The sequence below is a fragment of the Toxotes jaculatrix genome, chromosome 9 (assembly GCF_017976425.1).
Source record: "Toxotes jaculatrix isolate fToxJac2 chromosome 9, fToxJac2.pri, whole genome shotgun sequence".
Taxonomy (NCBI): Eukaryota; Metazoa; Chordata; class Actinopteri; family Toxotidae; genus Toxotes; species Toxotes jaculatrix.
The window spans coordinates 24,758,070-24,774,950 of record NC_054402.1 but is presented as its reverse complement, the minus strand read 5'-3'; the positions used below and the strand labels follow the sequence as shown (position 1 = coordinate 24,774,950).

Sequence of the window (16,881 nt, the reverse complement as noted above, 5' to 3'; positions counted from 1 at the left end):
ATCAATGGCTTTCTTACTTCAGTTGAACCACCCACACAGCTTTCCAATCAGAGGTTTCACAAAGATATGTAAGACTGGTCTCTAGAGTGAAACCAGTTTTAATTTTGCTTTTAGACGGATGTAAAGTGAGGACGTTGGACAAAAATAATGACACATTTTGAGCCCAGCCTCAGGATATGTCTGGACCAAGAGCAACAGTCAAACCTGCTGACAACTCACAGTCAGTAACACCTGCTGACATTTGACATAAAAGGAGAAAATAGCTCAATTTGTGGTTTGTTAACAATTGTGTTGACTAAGCAATAATAGGGCACAATTAAAGAGGCAGCAGTAGCCACTTGGAGTTTTTTTTATCTGTTACTGCTTCACTCATTACCAAATTTATGTAGTAAAACGTCCTTGTAAATGTTAAAATTCTTCCACAGAGCACACATTTTCAGCTGGAGAGGCTGGAGCTCAGCAACTTGAAGCTGGAGCTCATTCGGCCGCGTTTGTAGATCGAAAAGTCCTAATTTACCCAGAATGAGTAGCAAATTAGTCACAGATACAGTGAAGCCATGGGTCAACTTCTGTCTGCAGTTTGTCAGATCAAGCCACATTATCCGTAATTTCTTCGGCTTGTTTCTGAAACCAGCCTAAGATTTGTGTATACCGTTGAAACCTCTCTTTTAATCTGATCTGTGTGTGGTTATGTGTGTGTTTTTATGTGCGTGTGGTCCAAAGGTGCTGTACAGCACTCACTGAGAGAAAGCACAGAGGCAGTGTAGGACATTAAGACCCCACACTCTCTTGGGGGAGCAATAAGAGTCCAGCATTAGTCACATTTAAAACATTAAACCGTCCATGCAGAGGCTGGATGGAGGTAGGATTTTGTTTGGACCATGTTGGATCATGTTGGATGTACTGTAACTGCAAAATGTGCCCTTTTGTATATGCCAACCAGTTCATGTTTTGGTATCTGGGAAACCAGTTTTCCAAATTAATTTAGTAATGGGAACATGGGTAGAGCTACTCAAATTGCTGTTAACTAAAAGTAGCAGACTGGGTTAGAAGATGAGTCCCACATTAAGCACTTGGTATGGTCCTGTTTGAGACATTTTAGGATTTAATTCTATAGTTTTGTTGCTTCCCATGTACCAGGAGAACTCTGTCAATTTGTCATTTGTTCAAATGCCTGTATTTACCAGACAAGAACCTGTAGCAGCCATGTGAATTATGAGTCTTGTCTGGTACAAAAGCAAGGCAGTGTGACATTGTTACAGTGCTACAAAGCCCCTGAGGCAGGAGGCTGGGGCGGGTGGATAGGTCAGGCAAGTGTGTGACACGGGGCACCACTTTTGGTTTTCCATTTCGTACCAACACTCAGTGTTGGTTTCTTTTCATTATGATCACGATCACTTGTCTTAACCTTAACCAAATATGTTTTTATGACAACAGAATTTAATCTGAACAAAACAAATCAGGTGAGCCTTTATTTACTGGGCATGAGATGTTGTTCTGCCTCATTTTGTTATTTAGGTCAGTCAGTGGTTCTCAAGTGCTGCGCACTGAGCAGATAGCTGTCTTTCCACGCAGCCCTTTCTGTGAAAGTTAATGTGTTCGGCAACACGTTGGGGTATACTTCCTCCGTCTTTCCTTGCCAAACACCTCTCAGTGATATTGTCTGTGCTGGAGTGCTGCAGCAGTTTCAGAGGAAGAAATCATTGTTCTTCTTGAGGGCTTAAAGAGCTGGAGGAAGTCATAGACAGCACTGTTCTCCCTCCTCCTTCCTGTCTCCTCCTTCTTCCCTCAATGCTATCATCAGTCTGTGAAATAAAGTGCATCACAATGTTCCCATATGGCCAAATACACCAGAGAACTCAAGTACTTTGCATGATAAATGATTCACAGTTGGCGAACAAGTACAGTTGTAGAGTGCTCTCCTGTGATAAATTGGGTTTCTATTATAAAGGGCTGATATCGACCTTTTCTAAAAGCGCATATCATCCAGTTAGTGTTGCTCACTTTTAAAATGATAGGTGTGATGCAGCTTTACTGATTACATATTTATTGTAGAATTGATAACTGTTTGTCTATAGGATCAGAATGATGCATCGCATCACTTTGTCTGTTAGAGTGAAACTGGTGCATCGTTTCGGCCGGATTCCCCTGGCTCACACAAGTGCTGGACTCCCACTTTGCTGACAGCTCTGGTCAGCCAGCTTGCATGTAGAAACAATACCCAAGCCAAAGCAGCTTGTTTACAAAGGTTGGCTGTTCAGACCTCTCATTTTACAACGTGTATTCCCATGGAGAAAATGGCAGGGCATTGCTGTAGAGGGGTAAGGGTTTTGTTTCATTAAATGAAAACTGTCTATCCAATACTAATAAAGTCTGCAAACATCTTATTACTGTGGGTTTGACAGCATTTAAAAGGAACCTCTCCAGTCATGTCAGCCAGGTTAAAGCTTGTATACATGAACGTTCTTCAGTAGAAGGAGCTGCTAACATTGCAACTAATATCTCAAGTAGTTTCAGCTAAAGTGTTGAAGGAAAAAAATGTATCACAGCTTTATTTTATTTTTGTAGCTCCATCCATCAGTTCACCAAAAAACCTTACCATCAGGCAAGTCTGCTAGCTTTGAATGATTCAGCAAAATTTTGGATTATATTTAATAACCCGCTCATTGTTTTTCCCTTTCCACTGCAAAATTTGTCCAATTCTCACTTTTTGGCAGTGTTGGTATGGTGAAGCGAAATGGAAAGATTGTAGTTACAGTTGATAGTTAAAGGCAAACATTAATTGTAGGTCTATGACTGAACGTAAAGTCTGGTCTAATGCATGAATGTCCCACATGCCCATCTTTTCCCCATCCTTCCTTTCAACTTCACTACATATAGGGCGCGCTACTTCCTGCGTACACTGACAGTTGAACATAAATCGTAGATATTAATATTAATGGAACACTTAAAACACTAAAAATACATCTAATGAAATAAGAAACCGAATCAGATCAGAGTAAAACAAAGCTGGGTGCAGTCATGTTGCTAGTAATCTCTGCTTGCTCAGAAAAAATGTGATTGCATTAAAAAATCCCAGACCACAAGCACAACAGAGTCAACGATAACAAAACCCCCAAAAACTGGGGTCAAAAAATAGTGGGAAGGAAGAATCAAGCAGACGGGCAAAAAGACAAGGCTTTTGGCTGTATGCATGAAAACAGTCTGGGAAATGGTGAGTGAAACAGGCAGGTATATATACAGAGGGGACTAATTAGGGAAGTGGAGACAGGTGTGTGATGAGGCGGAGGGAAGGTCAGGTGGGAAAGAAGGCAGGAGGGAGTGGCCATTAGAGTTAGAGCAAGCACAAAACATGGAGACTGGCAGAAAAAGACTGGAATGGGCAAAACGTGAAACATGCATAAATACAGTAGAGTTCAACAAGAAATACAGTTCATAAACTGTAATCAATGTTAAAACAGACAAAAACCCAAGTTTTGTTCTTTTAAGAAAGGCATTGCCTGGAATTATTTGGAATAAACATATTCAAATATACCATATATAGATCATCCAAACTATTCCTGAAAGCCTTAAAGAACTGTATTTCCCAGGGAGGTCTCTACCTCCCTGCATTAATCCCTCTCTTTATTGCTCCTCCATGTCTCTCCTCTTCGCCTCCCTCCTCCCGTCCTCTAGTCTGCAATGCCCCTTTTACTATTCCCTCCTCTTCTCCCCTCCTCTACCCCCCTGCCCCCCTGCTGCATCTCACTTGCAGTTTGCCCTTCTCTTTCAGTCTCTGTCTCCCTTCCTCTCCATTTCTGTCCTCTGTTCCATTCATAACAGAAAGCATCCTGATTCCATCCTCCTTTTAGGTCCCTATACTCCTTTTTCTATAACTAATGCAGCCTCTCGCTCTGCCTATACATCTGGAGCCATCTTCTAAAATTCCTGGCATGTTTCTTCCCTGGGCCAAGGCATCTTCCAACTGGCTGTCTCCGTTTACGATCCAGCGGCATAAATTACACTGTGTCCTTGCACAACCTATGCACATAGTTATATTCTGAGGCACACACTATATTCATTGAACTTCTGTGAGCCAGTATTGTAGAACAAAAAGGGCAATTCAGGACATGCCAGCTTTATTGTCTTAAGTGCAGGTTTATTAGAACCTGGAGGACTGATGTTCTCTCAACCACTGCCATTTATGTGTTCATTACATTATAACTGCAAATAGAAGGTTTAAGAGGTTTTGGCAGACAAATATTATATTTCACCAATAATCTTTTAACCCAATCTCTTCCACTGAGTTATGCAGATGTGCACCGTCCTCGCATTGTGTTTCTGCTCAGGCCCACAGCATGCAAAGTTCATTACTAAATATGTGTCAATTATTTGCTTCGCTGACCTCTCCTTTGTTTTATTTAGCAAAGGCCACCCTTTGGCTGTAATGACAGACTGCTAGCTCATTCTGTGGAATCTGCCATTCAGATCTGCAGGGAGGGATTTCTGGCAAGGCTTGAGTCAAATCTCATACAGGATTGAGCCGTACCACGGTTTGATTAAAGCAGACCTGATCTGGATACACCAGCGAGGCCATTCACAGACACTGCACTCATTATGACAGAGTTTACAATTAATAATGCACCATTAACAATCAAACTGTGATTTAACAACTTCAGTGATTATGTCTGCACTCGGAGAGCCATTTGTTGTGTGGTAGGCTGTGTAATGTAGACTGTGCATTGTGTATGTACAGGATTTGTAACACAGGAATAGACACAGTGAACAACATCTTGTTCCCGTCCATTTGAGTTTAAAGTCCATCAAGCGAAATAGGAAACACGGGTCTCTTCTGCAGTCAATCTTTGACACATGTCCACACCTATGGCCCCATCTTCAGGCTTCTGTCGCTGTTAATAGAAGGAACATCATAAAGCAGGTAGAGTTGATGGTATTGACGTGGCTATAACTAGGCCTAATTTGGGCTGAAATATACTAAACTGGTACCTGTGATAAAGTGGTATGTTATATACAACTGATGGGAATTTCCACATATAGTTTCAATAGTTAATCTTCTGCATACTGCAGTCTGGGGTTAAACTCCCGCTAAATTCCCAGCTGGGTTACTGGTTCAATAAATAAAGAAACAACAATGGCTGATAGCCCCACCAAACCTCCAGTACATTTTATCAGAGTCTGGCTTCTTAATCAATCTCATGTTGACGCACACAGATTTCCTCACAGATAAATTTGCGATGGATTAACATTCTTGATATTTTTAAGGAATGTTTCAGAAACAAATACCACTGAGACAAAAAGTACTTTTGCAAAATCAGCATGTTACCAACTTCTGCATTGTTTGCTCTTTATAAACTAATCTCATAAATGCATTGTTACACTTGCCAACTGGTAAATGGCTGCGTTTATGTAGTGATTTTATCTAAAGCACTCATTCACCCATTCATACACACACTAATGACTCTAGGCTAGCATGCAAAGTGCTGGTCTGACCATCAGGACCTTGTTTGGGTTTCAATGTCTTGCCCAAGCACACTTTGACTTTGACATGTTAATCAGAGGACAGCATCCTGAGCCACAGCTGCCAACATCTAACATCTATCTGGAAGAACAAGTTATTTAAGTGGTCAGTGTGCTTCAGAGGAAGGTCCTGTCCACGTACACCTTCCTGGTGTCAGAACTGGGGGAGTGCTTGACAATTTTTGTAGCTTTCCAAAACCAACAACTTTGCAAGCACCTGCCTCACACAGTGATTGGCCAGGTGTGCAGAGATGAGAAAGTAGGCACTGCCAAGCTCTCTGTTTTTACCTCTGCAACTTTTGGAGTGTGCACCATGAATTCCTTTGAGGAGGGACTGTCAGAAAGTCTCCCCTGTCTCTATGACGACAGGTTTATCACCGTGCCATCAGGTGTGGCCATTCTGAACAGCTAGAAACAGTTGTGCCTTCAGAGATGTTCTGAAGACACGTTGTACAAACTAGTTCATTTCGAGCATACCCATTTTATTTTATTTTTATTTTTATTGTCACAGAGCGATGTGACAAGTAATGTGATTGGTTGAGAAGATAATGTGTGATCATCACATAGCTCCAAAATAGCAGGTGCTCTCAGGCACCAACACAGTCCATGTGCCTGAGACCTACCACAGCTAGCTGTTCCAGTTCCAGGTAGCTGCAACATTTTGTTCACTATAGCTGCACCCAACTATCAAATGTTTGCTAACTGCATTCAGAACATTTAAGCTATTTGCACAGCAAAAATACTGTAGTGACTGTAGTGAATTATATCTCAATTTAGAATAGGATGTATTTTTATGTTGGGTGACTGGTGTGTGGTGCAATTTATGTCTGATTTAAAGAAAGAAAGAAAAACTCTGTCATTTAATGTAAAACAGGGTTTGGAAACATTCAGATCTGGTGAGAGACTGAGTAGGAATGGAGACTGGGGAGGACAGGGAAGTTGAAAAGGGTCATTTGACACTTTGGCACACCTTGCAGAAAAGAGCCTAGCATCTATTTAATTCTGAAGTATAGTCCTAAGAAGCTATGGACAAGAATAGTCCAAAATATCCTGAACTACACCCATAAGTACGAGTAGGAATAAGGGTTATCATCTTCCACAGTGGAAATATCTCCTTGGCCTTCATCTTGATCATTCTGTGGGGTGATTGCGCGCAAGGATTGCCTCCTTTTCTGAAAAGCTTGTCTCTGGCTTTGCTTTATTCTGGCCTTGAAATAACCCAGATGTCTCCTTGCTGACGATCAGACATTTCTCTTTGTGTTTTTGTCTCTGGGTCAATGCCAGACTCCCCTGCTGCCGGCTCTCTGGAATTTTTGTCAGCATACTTGTAGGGCAAATTCACATTGTATTTTCTGAGGAATGCCAATGCCACTGATAGTTGGTGGTATTTTTCTATTTTCTATCATGAGATGGATTTAAGATGCTTTTATAATCTGGGGTGTAGCAGTAAATCAGATTTATTGCTACACCCGGCTTTTGAACTCATTTCGGGTATGTGCAGTTCCTTTGGTACAAAGCTCTAAAGCAAGAAACGAATCTCATCTTAAAACGACGCGATGAACAAAACCACAGATTTTCTCTCTTGAATTCATGTCACAGCTCTGCAGAAGCAGCAGCAGCAACAGCAACAGCAGCCCAGACAGTGTCTGACAAATGCATGATGGGTATTGGTCGACTGGCAGAGTAACGAATGGCAGGCAGCCAGGTTGTCAGCTCACAGCAGCTGTCCTTCATGGGGGACTGGTACATGAAAACAACAGAAAGAGAGAAGGAGCAAGAGAGGAAGAAAGAGAAGGACAGCAAAAGGGCAGGGTTACTTCAAGTGCTCTACAAAGCAACCAGGTCAGATACATAAACAGTTGTTAGAGAAAAGACAATGACCTACGTCACTTTTGAATGGCCATCAGTTTGTCCTTCAAACTTTGTTGCCAGAATTACAACAATTTGTAGTCACAGTGCATTCAAGGTCTTTTCTTCCGAAATACAAAAGCTTGTGATTTTATTGACTAATAATTCAGTTTGAATGATGACTTTCATCTTTTTGCCTGCATTTTGTTTGAAAACTGCTCAGCATAGCTTTCAGTGATACCTGAGTTTTGCTACCAAAAACCGTTCATCTAATAAAATAAACTGAAATTCTCCAATGCAACACTGTTCATATGCTTTGCTAAAAAAAACAATGCAGCATTGAATGAACACTGTGGCTTAGATTCCCTGAAAACCCAAAGACAGGTGACAAATTAAAGGAAAAAACTTGAGTAAATGAGGGGAGAAACATAACAAATGCAGAGGCATCCACACAGGTGCACTGAATCGTACCATTAAGCAGTTAACATCCAGTCATGCTCTGTGGCATATATAAAACTGCTGAGCAGGTTCAGCTGATTCTGACTTTGTACCAAGATGGTGAGAGGAAAAGATCTAAATGACTTTGACTGAGAGATTGTTGTTGGGCAGGAGCTTCAGTCATAAAGACTAGTGTTTCAATAGGAACAGTGACTAAAGTGACATCTGCAGTTAGATCTATAGGAGAGATGTCACTAAGTAAGGTCAGAGACTGAGCACATTTGATGATTCTCTCTGCAAATCAAGGCAAAGTTGTTCTGAGTGATCAACTTTATCCTATGAGGAAACATTTCCATCCTGTCATACTTGACAGTATGACAGGATGACAGTGCCCCCATCCATAGCACTCGAGGAGTCACTGAATGGCTTGATGAGTAGGAAAATGATATGAATCTAATGCTGTGGCCAGAGCTCTACCCAGTTGAACACCTATGGCGTGTTAGACAGTGCTCTGCACCACCATCATCCAAACACCAACTGAGGGAATATCTTTTGGAGGAATGGTGTTCATCCCTCCAGGTAGAGACACCTGAATTTGTCATGTTTCTTTTAATGTTTGCTTCTGTCCTCATCTCACTGTTTTGCAGTGGGCGGGGCTCTGTTGGAAAAATGGTGGTGTCACAAGTGTCACATCACAAGTGTTCTTCTTCTTTAGTCTTAAGATTAAGTGTAATACAAAAAACTGATGCAGATATGCACATCGTGTAGTTACTATATTTTATACTAAGCATGTTCCCATGTGTTTTTTCTATTTCTTTTTTTTAAACTTTTTTTAATTATTTTTTTATTCTTTTATTTACAAGAGTGTTCAGCTGAAACAGTTTGTCAGTTTGATGATCAACTGTAAATTAATGAGCAACAATTTCAATCAAATAAGTTAAATGAAATGAACTGCAGATTAATCAGTGATGAAAATAATCACTGACTGGAGACTGGCACATAGAAAAGTATTGGCTTATTACAACCTATAGTTTACATTGTAGGTGACCTCTAGGTGTAGTGTGTCAGCATCAGTCTTTTCAACATATTCCCCAAATGGGCGCTAATTCAGGAAACACTCCTGTGGGTCGTATCAGACAGCAGGAACAAATAACCTGTAAGGTTGGAGGACTTGTGGGTTATCTCAGTCAAATCAGTCATATCAACACACCAGTGATGATCAACACCAACAAGTCATTTCTGACCTTTTTGCTGTACTTTACATCAGAAGGCAATGAACATGATCCAGCTACTCTCAGAGTAACATCCAGTACCTTGCAACTCTGTTCCTCCAATCAACTGGAGCTGCTCACCTACTGTAGCACACAAAGTTTTTACTGAATGGGCAATCAAGATGAAGTCTAATTAAACAATGTGTTTTGGTGCACTGGGGCCCAAGTCGTAACAACATGCTGATTGCCTCTGCTTTCAGAAACTGCTGTTCATGAGAATTACAGGTTTGTGCAATTGGACCTACTGTTACAGTACGATACATGCAGGATGTGAAATAACTGTCACCAGCGTAACCAGCAGCAAATAGTCAAAGTGGAAGGGTCAAAGAGAACGGTTTCAGACAAAAGGCGCCGGCTTAAAAAGTTGTTCTGTGGAATTATAATTAAGAAATGCTGTGTGAAAAGAACAATGGCAGGGGGGAGAGATATAACAACGTATGGTGAATGGAGCAGAGGAGGTGAGAACAGTGTTTAAATGGAAATGAAAAGAGCCTGGAAATGGCTGCAGGAGAAAAAAAATACATCTATTCTGAATTCACCATTTCCTACATTGTGAGGAAAAGTTGGTGTTGTGCATGCACAAGGTGGAGCTCACACCCTCAGCTTTCATGACTTTGTGAGCACGAATCCATAATTTACAAACACACAAATGAACAACTACAGAAGTAGAGATGTATTAAAGTTACATTATTTTATGTGCTCACCTTAGCAGCCTCAAGGAGTTTCAGAGTTGTTTTTCCCATTTATTTACCTACTTTACCTGCATGGGTTTATTTAGTTTATTCAGCCTTACATTTACTTGACTCTATAACCTGCAGTAAACCTGCAGTACTGACACCACTGACATGTAAGGTATTATTATATTTCCTCTTAGAGACTTGGTCGGGTAAATTGGCCACAGTTTAAAATGCTAAAAATATACTAAAGAGATTAAATATGTTGGACACTGATGAAGAGACAAACCCTACTTTTCAAGTTAATTGCCTTTGTTGTTTAATTGGCTTTAAAGAAGAACAGTCATCAATGTCTAGAGAAATTTTAATTGCTACCAACGATGTAATTAACTTGCTCAAATCTTGTTTCTCTCCATGTCCTCCATGGCTGAAGTAAATGTTGTGTGGTCAACATGGACAGCCTGACATTACAGGCGTATCACCCAACAGCAACAGTGGATGTGGTAGATGATGATCTCTCTTTGATCAGAGAGACAATTTTATTTCGTTCCAAAAAAATTAATATTTTGATTGGAACAAAGTTTTGGCATAAAATTTGAATGTCAAGCAGACAGCAGCAGCACACCTCAGGTCTCTGGCAGGGACCAACTGTGGACCTTCAGGGACAGTACTGTGCTGTACATCCATTTCACAATGAAGCATGCACTTTGTTACACTACCCTCAGGATCACAAAGCATTTAACTGCATCCCACTACTTTAACCTCCAACTGCTTCCACACTTGATTGAAATCCTCCCGTCTGATTGGATAGTGCCAAAAATTCTGCCTGGAATCTGATTGGTTACATGCGGCTGCCTGAATGACTCTGTTCACAGACAGATCAGTCCACAGGGCTGTGGGTTTTTTATGCCAATCACAGTTTAAAAAAAAAATACAACAAAACCTTGGAGCAACATATCTGTTGTTATGGGTCATTTGTGAGTTTGCAGCTCACTAATATGGGCTGAGTGTCTGATTAAAAACATGGTAGCTCCTGCTTCCAAACCTTAGTTTCATCTACAAGAGGCTGCAGCTCTGCAGGCTAAAAATAAAAACATATTAAGCTAATTGTATGAGTTTGCTGTCATATGGAGCATGCCATTAAATTATGCAGGCTCTTTTTTTAATATCACACATTATACAGTCAGTGTTGTCCACCTCTGGTAGGCAATGCAAAATACTGTGATCTGTAAACACTGTCAAGGTGTTTTAACCTTTTCTTTCTTTTGTCTTTTTTGTTTTTAAGGACGAGTTTCTTTAATATTTAATAAACGGGGTGTTCCACCTGCCTGCCTTCTGCTGCTCACCAACATTTTAAAAAATATATATTCATATAGTGTTTCAGAGGAGAGTTTTTGGTGTAACATATTGGTAAAAAGACTTTTCCATTCTGAATAGATTCTCATTCTGAAGAGAACCCTTGAATCTGTTTAGATATGTTTCAGTGATAATTTTTTTTTTTTTGTAAACCAATGTAAAAAGATTCTATTTAGCTTTTCAGCTTATTGTGACCTTCCCATTCCTGTCAGTCTCATGTATCTAACAAAATGTTAATATCAGAGTCGCCCCCCCAAAACCAATGTGCTTTATTATTCACCAAAATGCCTCGCAGAGAAAATCAGCAATTCACCATTTAATGTTTCAGTGTTAACACTTTACATGCAAAGATCATTTTGTAATCAACATAAAACTCGACAATAGAGCAATAAAATTACTCACAAGGCAAAAACCATATAAATGTATAAAATTTCAGGTATTACATTTTCAATGTTCCATAATATTTCTAATCTGATTAAAACCTGAGTTGTGTTAGATTTTACACAGAAATAATAACCTCTGTCTTTACCTGTTGTTTAATTCTGGTGCACAGTAACAAACACCTGCGTCATGCTGTAGGTATCCATACCAGCCAGCCAATCAGAAGAGAGGATTCTTTCTGACTGTGGTATAGAGAAATAGCTTCTTTGACAAAGTTTCTTTGAATAAATATCACAAAATTCAAAAAGTCAAAAATTCCAAAATGTTTATCATTTTATTCTGAGACTGAATTAATGTTATTAAAAAACAGAAAACTGACCCATAAGTGAGATTTATCCACACTAACATCAAATCAGAGTTCAGTGCTGCTCTCACCTTTGAAATGATTTTTATTTCCCTTATTCCTTTTATTTATTATTATTTTTTCTTTTTTCCTCTAAAGGCCACCAAGGAGGAGGTCAAACTCAAAACGGGATGATCCAGTTCATGTTATGAAAGCCTTGATCCCGGTTTCATGCCTTAAACACTGAGCTCAGTGTATCATAATTCCCCGTGCAATGTTGCAAAAAAAATCATAATTTTTCACCCCCCAAGCCTCCTTAAGCCCTGCAGCTCCTTTGGTTGTCATAATAATGAAAGTCATTGTAATTTACAAGCATCCTTTTCATATTTTCTACATGTGATACAAAAGCTCTGCAGACTGGAGCTATTGATGCTTCCTGACAGGCATGGCTGAGCACCAAATGAAGACTGGTGAGCGTTTAGTGCAGCAGCAGCTTTTATTGTCATCAGGAATACCACCAATTCCAACACCACTTCCTTTGAGAATACGAACAATCTTCAAACATCATAATCCCGTTACGAGCACAGAGTAATGCTTTACAATTTAATCACCTGTGTCATTAACTTTACACATGCTCTATTAAATATTACATTTGATAATAACAATTAGAATATACTTATCCTTCTTATCAGGTACTTATGAGCACTGCTTCGAACAAATGTTATCAGAGCTTCTTGCTCGCTCTCTGCTCTTCACAGGCGCCTTTGATTTTGCTCCTTTGCTTTCACTAAGTTTATTGGCAGCTGACACAAAGTGAGCCATCGCTGTCCAGTCAGCTGCAAAGTCACACTCTCCACTTCCTGGTTTCTACTGACCCATAATTAGATTGTGAGGAGCACAAATGCCCCCTTCCACTCATCCATGCTTTGTATGGTCCTCTTCTGAAAAGGCTGACATGTTTATGTTTATTCATCGTATCTTAATATGTGTTTATTTTTGTAATTTCTCCCCATTTTCTGAATGGCAGTCCAAATAAGATAAAAATTTAAATGATCCCCCTGGATGAGGGAAATAAAAAGGACACAATAGAAAATAAAGAACATGCAGGAGTGAGTGAAATTAGGGAATTAAAACTATAAAAATCTGAGAAATAGGGCTAATATCGTTAGGAAGATGTGTCTCTCAGACACACAGGCAGACAGAACAGACAGTAGACAGCGGCGGTAATGGCATTCGGCTTTCAGCAGCAGCACCAGCTGTGCCCGATCCAAATGGGCACCAACAGCAATTCAGGCCAAGCAGGGTCAGATGAGGACACAAACACAGAGGAGGGAGGGGGGAGGAGGGTGGCGGACCGTGGAGAGAGATGGAAAGAGGAGGAAGAAAGGCGAGGAAGGCAAAAGTGATTGTGAGGAGAGAACGAGGGAGCATTTGGCACAATGGAGGAAACAAAAGGGCAGCAAGAAAGGCAAACAAAAGACTGGGCGTCGGGTTAGACCGATGAATTTGTTTGCCGATATACAAGAGCCACAATGACTTTTTAGTAAACACTGATGTCATGAAGTCATCATCCACCTCCAATGTGGTAGATATGATTCATAAGCCTTATATTACATTACAAGTGACTAAGTATAAATGAATATTTTTTGTGCAATGAGTGAAAAAACTACAAAGCTGTTTTTTATTTAGAAGACTAAAAACTCGATGTCGGATCTTAAGTATTTGTGTAGAATGTTAAATATTCACAACTAAATGAGCAAGAATCAAAGCTAAAGACCAAGGGAAAGGCATCCTTAGGTTTTATTTATTTAGAGTTTAACTCTCAGCTGATCTGCTTTATCGGGCAAACAGCCCTATATGTCATCACAATGACATGGCAGAAATTTGGCAGAAATCTTTGTGTTCATATAGGATCCCATCTCTTATAGTAACAACCTGATTGATGCAGAGACTTAAATAAAATCAGCCCAGTATCCACAGGAATGAGCTCCATGTAATACCAATGCAGGAGGCAGTGTGCACTTTATGTGGAAAGGTGGGCAGCATGGGTGAATAGGTCAGGGTTTACGTTTGTGTTCCCTCAACCATGCTGTAACTTGCTGTGTGCAGATTTCCAAAGTGAGAATTTTAAAAACGCTGGCACTGAATAAGCTGGAGTTTTGCAGAATCAATTAATATCACTGTTCTTGTCAGCTGCCATGGAGGATTTATGAAACTAAGAACAAAACTTAGTAGTAAAAAAAGGAAAGACACTGACAGTTAGACATTGACAGTTTTTACTGCATGCTACAAACACATCTTGGACAGTTGGATGTAATAAAGATAGAGGTTCAGTACTCAGCCCTAGACCTTTACCTGGTCTGGATTCTGTTTCTGAGCCTTTGCCAACCTGAAAAGAATAAATATTTGTTTTTGGTTTTTTTTAACATCCTTTGCTGGCATTTAAATAATTCTTGATTGCAACAACATCAAACCCATGGCAACTACAGTACAGGTCAGGTGAGGGAAAGATCATACTTACGGGAAAAACAACAGTTAAGGTATGGTTAGGGTAAAGTGACTAACATATATAGTTAAGATTAAGTAAAGATCATGGTCAACTTGTAAGGGACTGAATGTACAGTCTATGTGGGTGGGAGGGAGGCGGACATCCCCTCATAATCACGTCTCATTGAAATAAAACTCATTCCTTATTAGCTGTGTCTTTGATGAACCTTTATCTACCAGGAGGACTCTCTTATTCCACTTTCTATCTACACTTCCCATCATGTCTGCCTGCAGCTCTGAATTCAATCCTCTTAGCTTTGTCTTTTCCCAGCACAACAGAAAGATTCCCAAGATCGGAGCCAAGCTAGATCACAGATAAACGTTAAAACCCTTATGAGGAAAACACTGTCAGAGGGGAGACTACAAGTCCAAGCCAACAGATACTGATTAGTGGCTTTTGCAGAGGGTCTTTTCTTTCCTAGGAGTTGATTGCCAAAGAATAAATTAGTCAGCATGCAATAAATTAGTGGCCGTGCAGTACAAGAATGTTAAGGAGCTTGGCATCCCCCAGTGAAGATTAGGTAAACAATTGATGAGTTCATTCTGTGGTGGTCCCCAGCAGGTGCCCTTCTGCTTTTATGACTTCCTTCTGTGAACCTTATTTAATAAATATTTGAGTGGTATTTCTTCCTTGTTGTAGTTGAATCATTACAATACTGCACTCACTGTGCACTTTATAAGGAACACCGTGCTAATACTACTGTACATGTTCCGTACTTCTGCTGTACATCCCTTTGGGATGTGGTAGAGCCTGTCCAGTTTTGGTGAGTCTGTGTTCACTGCAGCCTCAGATCTCTGTTCTTGGCTGGCAGAACTGGAACCTGACGTGGTCTCTGCTGTTGTAGTCCATCCACCTCAAGGTTGGATGTGTTGTTCATTCTCAGCACAGTTGTACAGAGTGGTTATCTGAGTTAGTGTGGCCTTTCTATCAGCTCCAACCAGTCTGACCTCTGACCTCTCTCATCAACAAGGCTTTGCTGGATGTTGTTTTTTTTTTTCTTTTTGGCTCCATTCTGAGTTAAACTCTTGGAAACAGTTGTTGGTGGATTTTGTACTTTGCATTGCTGCCACGTGATTGGCTTGATTGTAATTGAGTAAGCAGGTATATAAAGATGTATAAAAAGATGTTCCTAATAAAGTGCTCAGTGAGTGCATATGTGCTGAATAGCATAATAAAGTATTGTATGTATTGTTTTTTTTTTTTTTTACTTAACCTGCCTTATCTATTTCCGTCTTACTGTACCTTTTGCAGAGTGATCCCCAGGTCTTTACTGTCTGCATCACATTCTGGTCTATTGAGGTTACTGTGGTGAAGATATTGGTTTGGTTGCTTCCTGTAGGATTTTTGTTGAATGTCAGCACAAAATGGAAAAAAAGAAAAAAAAAAACCCTTATTTCTTTAGAGATAGACACAAAAGCAGCAGCATTACCACTGATGTTTTAGCTCATGCAAAAAAATTCTATCAAACTGTTGCAGCTGTGTCGGAAAACTCTTGAAGTAATGTTATAATGTCTACAACACAATTATATGTAATGAAATCGGGGTAAATAAAAATAAAAAATAATTTGGGGGTATATGGAAAATGATCAGCCAAACAAGATCCAGATGCAGAAATATGTGGCTAAAACCTGTTTTCTAATGATCAGAATTGCAGACTTTAAGAGACTGAGGTTTTGAACCCCGGGTTTGCACATATCTTGATGAATGGGATCCGGGACTTTACTATAGCAGGGGTCCTGCGACTTGAAAATGTTTGAACAATTCTCATCTAAAATGAGAGCAGCGCTACTCTCCAGTGTTCGAAGAACAGTCAGTATTGGTCGGTTGTGGTGCCGCCATTTTATGTCAAATGGGCTCTGAGCAAGATTAGGAGATACTTTTGTCAGACAGGCCATGGCTGAATAGAAAGAAAGAAAGGGGCAGAGCAAATGAAACTGGACGATGAAGAGCCATGGGGAGACCGAGTGAAAGAAAAGGGGCTGAAGAGGGAGGGAGAGGTAAGCGATAGAGAGAAGGCCAAATGTGTCTGGGAAAGTTTTGGAGCTGAGGTACATTGTAGGAGACCAGACTGTGTGTCTGGGGGGTCTGAGGTGTGGATTAATGCCAGCGATTGGAGGAGGGCTGCCGCAGTTGTGCGTGACCAGAATATCAGACAGAGGGAGAAGAGAGAGAAGAGAGGAGAGAAGATGGAAAGAGTACAGACGCTGAATTTTGGAGAGGGGTGATATTCTGTGCCTGAAGAAAATAAAAGACAAGCCACTCATACTGCATGAAAGAAAGTGCAAGAAAACTTCAACAAAATGTAAAACAGCACACGTATGGAGACCTTATTTGCGTTGTGTTTAGTTAATAAGGAGCTGTTTGAATTAAAAGTTGGACGAGATTTAATCTGAGGATTAATCAAGTCTCAAAGTAGGAGGACAGCACTCTGGCTTGACTAATTGTTCTATAATATTTCATGTCAAAGCAGCATGTAGTTAGCCTGCAGAGAGCGGCTACAGTCAG

General features: G+C 40.2%; 1 long non-coding RNA gene across 3 annotated transcripts in view; it reads left to right on the top strand.

Annotated features, from left to right (window-relative positions):
- Nucleotides 1-16,881, top strand: part of LOC121187776 — a 99,115-nt gene that overhangs the window by 61,823 nt on the left and 20,411 nt on the right. The window lies entirely within an intron of this gene.